This window comes from Corvus kubaryi, unplaced genomic scaffold (assembly GCF_017639235.1).
Source record: "Corvus kubaryi isolate FWS band 111438036 unplaced genomic scaffold, C.kubaryi_AGA036_p1.0 137, whole genome shotgun sequence".
In the NCBI taxonomy this organism is placed as follows: domain Eukaryota; kingdom Metazoa; phylum Chordata; class Aves; order Passeriformes; family Corvidae; genus Corvus; species Corvus kubaryi.
In genome coordinates this window covers 18,270,608-18,276,607 of record NW_024580671.1, presented here as the reverse complement: position 1 = coordinate 18,276,607, position 6,000 = coordinate 18,270,608, and the positions used below count along the sequence as shown (strand labels likewise).

At 39.4% G+C, this 6,000-nt stretch overlaps 1 long non-coding RNA gene across 1 annotated transcript in view; it reads right to left on the bottom strand.

Annotated features, from left to right (window-relative positions):
- Positions 1-303: 303 nt before the first annotated feature.
- The window catches only part of LOC121659685, a 48,191-nt gene continuing 42,494 nt past the window's right edge, over positions 304-6,000 (bottom strand). Inside the window, exon 5 of the long non-coding RNA XR_006014414.1 lies at positions 304-1,442. This is a non-coding gene — a long non-coding RNA (uncharacterized LOC121659685). The remainder of the gene's footprint in view (positions 1,443-6,000) is intronic.

The window sequence follows — 6,000 nt, the reverse complement described above, 5'->3', positions numbered from 1 at the left end:
AGCAGAGAATGCAGCAAGAAGGCAACTTATCAAGATTTCACAGCCTTTTTAAAGGTAAATTACCCCATGAAAACTTAAAAGGCAAGATATTTTCACTTTTTTACCAATGTCCAACAAGTTCCTAAATCACGTAGACAGGAACTGCAGAATTCTTTATCCAATCATCCCAAACTACTCCTACTGCAGAATATGGAGTAGTGGAAGAAGAAGAAGGTTTGGAGAACAACAACAATCCTGAATTTTGATGTTTTTTGCTTTTATCTATTTACTATGCAAATAGACCTAAAACCTCTAAATTTTTCACCCTGTGATAATCTCACATAGTATTCTATCACCTAATTCACACCATTGTAGATTCAAATTCTTCCCAGAGGCTAGGCAAATTTTCCCATGGACAAAGGCCAAAACCAGTACTGTCCAGGGGGGTAAAACCCTTCAAAACAGGCAGAGAAATATTCTCTGCATTCTGGGTTCCCACAGGCTGAGATAAAGACAGTTCAATAGATAATATAAAAGCCATGCATGCAAGCAAAACTAAACAAGGACTTCATTCACCACTTCCCATGGGGAGGCAGGTGTTTACCCATCTCCAGGAAAGCAGGGCTCCATCACAGGTAATGGTGACTGGGGAAATCAAACACCATCATTCTGAAAATCATCCCACATTTCCTTCTTCTTCCACCTTTATATACTGAGAATGATGCTATATGGTCTGGGATATCCCTTGGACAGCTGGGGTCAGCTGTCCTGACCTCACAACCCGTTGCGCACCCCCAGCCTCTTCGTTGGTGGGGTGGGGTGAGAGGCAGAAAAGGTCTTGATGCTGTGTAAGAACTGTTCAGCAATAGCTAAAACATTCCTGTGTTGTCAATCCTATTTTCAGCACCAATCCAAAACAGTCCTGTACCAGCTACTGTGAAGAAAATTAACTCTGTCCCAGCAGCCCACACAGTAAGTAGATATTTGGAGCATCAGGCCTTTGAGGGAGGCACAAGAAGGTGTGAGGTGGAAGCTTATGCTTTCTCATGTGTATCTGTGGAAGAGTTATCAGGAAATCCTGATCATGTAACTGTGCTGTTTCTCAGATTACATTCTGACAGTACTTTCTGCTAACAATATAAATTAGTCCATTCTCCTTCAGATGAAAACAAACCTGTTGGGATGGTTGTCCCTTCTGAAAGTTGAAGACTTCTCTGCCCATCCTACTTCATATTTCTTTGAAGTACCAAGCCAGAATTTCTTTTGAAAGCCTCCAACTGAGACTACTTAAGCTGTCAGTTGCACGGTGTAAATCTGGAGTTAACCCCACTGCAGTGTTCACAGAGGTTAGCCAAGGACAGATCCTTCCCTCATCAATCCATGTGCTGAAGAGCACCTGGGGACCACCAATACAAGAGAGCACAGGCTCATGCCCAGTAAATACTGACGTCAGGGAGAAACGCCTGAGGCAGAAGGACAATAAAAAAACAAAAAGGAGAGAGTAAAGAATTAGACCAGAGAGGGAAAAAAGGAAAGAGTCAGAAGCTGGGGGTGATGATGGGTTACTTGTTTTGATACATTCCAAAGGAATGGGGTGCAGAGGGAATAGGATGGAACACTCACATATCACTCCATAAAATATTTCAGCTAAATAATTCTGTTGTGTTTAAACCTGGAATTTAATTAAATCATTTACTCTTTTTTTTTTGTCCAAATTTAATCTCACTGTATGACATTTAGTAGTGTAAGGATAGGTTGTCATATTTGAATTTTTTATTTTTTAACATATGCCCATTTTATAATGACATTAAGACACTTTGACTAAGCAGTTGAACTGATTACTCCACACCTCAGATGTGCTGGAGGCATGAGGTGAAATGCACCAGAGGTGTGCATTAATCAACCTTGCCATATAGTCTGTCCTGTCTCACTGCTTAATTAAATTCCAAACCAAATAGTTTTGGTGAGAAGGTTAGGAGGGACCACTTTTTCAAGTGGGTTTTGCATGAGCTGTCCACAGTGCTTGAAAAAAAATATAAGATATATTTAGAACAATATTTTAATTTGCAATACTTGATTAGATGGAAAGAACGTAATGTTTAAAAAAAGAAAATGTGATTAAGAAGCTTAAGTGCACAGTATATTACATGAAAATTCTGATCATAAAGAAAGGTAATATCTACTCAAAATTATAATTTCTGTACTTTTGAAATCAACTCAGCAAGAATTATCTACCCATATCAAATTGTAGCACTTGTCAAAATCAACTGTAAAGCATCTCAAGTGCTCTTCTGAATCAACAAAACAGATGTATAGCGATGTGAGGTTGCACTGAAATGGAAATAAAAGTGAACTAGATGCCAGTCATTGCCCTTAATCTCTTGAACCCGGCACTTAACACAGAGGATACCACAGGTCTTTGGGACACTGTTTAGAAGGGGAAGAAATCAAGACTTGAATCTTAATAGCATATGCAAAAACACTCTGTAAAATTATTTTCTTTCTGCTATAGTAGAATATCATATGCTCAAAGAGCACCTTTCCTTGATCATAAACATGAGGCAATGTTTGAAACAGCACCCTATTTCAGCTTGAGACAGGCAGAAAAACTGAAATATGTGAGACATAAAAAGGTGTTTAAATTTTTAAAATAGCAATTAAATATGCTTAGAGGTTCAAAAGTCACCATCTCACTCCCTTCAATAAAATGTGCAATGATGTTTATGGGATAACACCTGCAGTGGAATGAATACAACAAGTATAGCTTTAGTTAAGATTACATTATTAGGTTTTATTAGGGACTTAATAGATTAAAAATGTCTGCAAGCATTTGTCCTTAGAGAACAAGTCTAATCCCATCACCTAGGATGTGTGTTTGGAGTGAGCTCCTCTGCAAATTTGTGTAACCTGGTATCCCTGGAATCATGATAAAAATTACTGGTTTTTTCATTGGCTTTGTGATGATGGTGCCTTCCAGGAGTGTGATGCACAAAGGGAGACTAAGGGGAGCACAGACAGCAAAATGAACAATTTTTTTTTGACCTGTCCTGTGATCCAGTTAAGACTGAATTTCAGGTAAAGGGATTTTGTAGGCTCCTGAGGTACTGCAGAATCCTACTGTTTAGCAACACTTTACTTGCTTTCCCATTTTCAATCACATTTAGACTTGTAGAATTTTTAGTATACGGTACAATGCTGAAAATTACTGACTTCACTTCCACTTATAATGAAGCCATCATAGCATAAGTTATCCATAAAGTGGTCTGTTTTCACCAGCAGCATCATGGAGCTGGCATGCAAAGATGATTGTTAAGCCCTTCTTACCCCATGCTGAGAGAAGGTCCAGTGAAACAAAAACTTCTCTCTGAGATGGGCCAAGGAGCCCAAGCCCCATGATGAATGCCTGGAGGATTAGGCTCCTGGACTCACTGTGACATGCTCCCGTGGCTCAGTCCAGACAAAAAAAAAATCCTCACAGAGAGTCCTTGGTCTGGTTTGCTGCCAATGTTCGGAGACGAACATGCTCGGTTTTCCAGATGAAGATAGCAACCAGCTACAAATGTTTTAGACTAATTTTAATGTATCTTGACAAAGTTAATTCAGCCCTTTGTGGATTTCATCCATCATTTTCCTCCTTGTCTAGAGCATGCAGAAATAGCAGACTATCAATTCTAGCTCTTGAGACACAAATAAGATTGTTTGAGACCTTTTGACTTCAGTGTATGTGAAAATTTGCAGAACTTGTGAGAAACACTTCTTCAGGTTATGTGCTGCAGACAGAATTGATTCATGCAAGAGAGGAGACAAAGTGGGATCTACTTTTAGTTCAGTTACAACCACTTTCATGGATTTTTTTTTTATACGGGATTGTTAACCAAAAGGGCAAGTTCTAATGAAGAACAAAAGAACTGATCATGAGGTCTCAAGTTCTAGTTTTCAATTCTGTCAATTCACTTTCCAAGTGGGTTTTTTTTAACATTTTTAAGATTAAATACACTGAAAATTACTCCAAATTTTCCAAATGTTCCAAAAGTGATTTTGCTAGGTTCCAGAGGTCAACAGGCTATTATAAAACCAACAACAGAGAAAAGAGGAAATTTACGGCTTTGGCCAATACAAATAGATAGAAAACTCTAGTAGATACCTGCTCAATTCAGAATAAACCCCCACTCGAGCAACCAGCAATGGTAGGAGCTGAAAAGTTAATCTGAAACACAAGCAAGACAAAACATTTCTACTCTCACTTAGGTTTAAAGTGGACCCAGTCATGGCACCATACAGGAATGGGTTGTCTGAAAGGTTGTTGAATCCTTCCGCTTGTGCTCAGTCTTCCATCCTTTCACCAGCAGTACTAGTAGGTAAGACAGAAAGCCTAACTTACTTCTCTTTTCCTCTTTAAAGAGGTTTTGTTTTCTGGGTTTTGGTTGGGTTTTTTGGGAGGGGCTGTTGATGCTTTGGCTTGCTTGGTTGGGTGATGTTTGCTTGCTTGCTTGTTTGTTTGTTTTAAAAGGATATTCTGGGTTTTTTGGACAAAAAAGTCAAAAATTGGAGCTTTTCTTGCTGTTTTCTAACATTCCAGGAAGCACTGAGAACATAACGTCAGAGTGCTTCCTGACAGCCTTTAAGGTCCCAATAGAAATATTTCAAGAGGGCTACAGGGCTTTTACAAGACAAAGATCTGAGCTGTGTCCCAGTGCAGCTCCAGGCACCCCAGCATGTGCAGTCCAGCCAGCACTCTGATGAAGTTTCACAGAGCAGATGGCCCAGCTGGTGCAGACCACTCTGCAGCAGGACTCCAAGCACAGCCTGGTGCACAGAATATTTGCACAATATTTGCACCCTTGTCTGCACAAAGGACTACTTCTTTCTCTCTGAAGCCTAGAGGAAGCCTGGATAAATGTGTAGCTGTGCCATAGCTCACGCTTCTGTGCCAGGCCATGTACACAGAGAGATGGAACTGTGCCTCCAGATTTCTCTGCTCTCCTCTGGAGGTGGCAGCAGGTCCCCACTACTCACCAGGTTATGTTCAGACTGTGCAGTAGCTCTTTAATGGTACAGTGAACTACTTTACAGATACTTCCATAGTGAATACTAATTCCACTAACTCCATAAGATTTTGAGACAGTTTTCAGCAAATTTTTTTTTATTTGGGCTGAAATTCAGAATTCCTTCCCTGCACTGCATATGATGACACTTTTGTAAATGTATTATTCTTTGTACCTGGCCATGTTTCCTTTCCAAACCAAACACATAACGGGAACATTTTCAACTTTCAAGATTATTGCCTGACAAAACTGCAGTGGTTGTGAAAGGCAAAGTGTCGTTACAGGTCCTGTCTGTTTTGGATTTCTTGGTTAGTTTTTATTTTTGGGGGTTTTGTTGGTTTTTTTTCTTATTTAGCCTGCATGTTCTCTGAAATGTTGAGCAAAATTGCATTATCTGTTGCACCACAGTACATATATTGTTGTTCCCAAAGGTTTGCTTATAACGTTCACGGCATCATTTATTTTTTCCCTTTCTCCCATTGTCATTTCTGTACAGATTTAATACAACAGAAACATGGCTTCCACTGGGAGCTACAGGTAGAGCAGTTACAAAGTTCTCTGTAATTGGTGTCTGCCATGGCTGCTCACAGTAAGTTATGTAAATCACAGCAAGGACCCACAACCCCTAAAGGCATGAATATTTTTTTTCATTCAGAGCAGAGGATAACTTCAGAATCTTAGTAATAGTCCCCTCCACATCAGGGATCTCCTTACCAGGTAAAGTCAAGGTCTAGAAACTGGCCATGTCAATTTTGCAATTTAAATCATACTGTTAAAGATGGTTTGGTAGGTATTGCAGCAAGTCAATGCATTGTAGGCAATATTAATTTTTAGGATGTGTTTTCTCTTCATAGCCCTTGCAAATCCATCTGCCTCTGTTTATATTCGCTGTAGTAATTCCATCAAACCACAGATTTGAATATTTATTTCTTTCTTCTTTAACATCTCTTTAATTTAAAATGAAATTAGGTGTTGT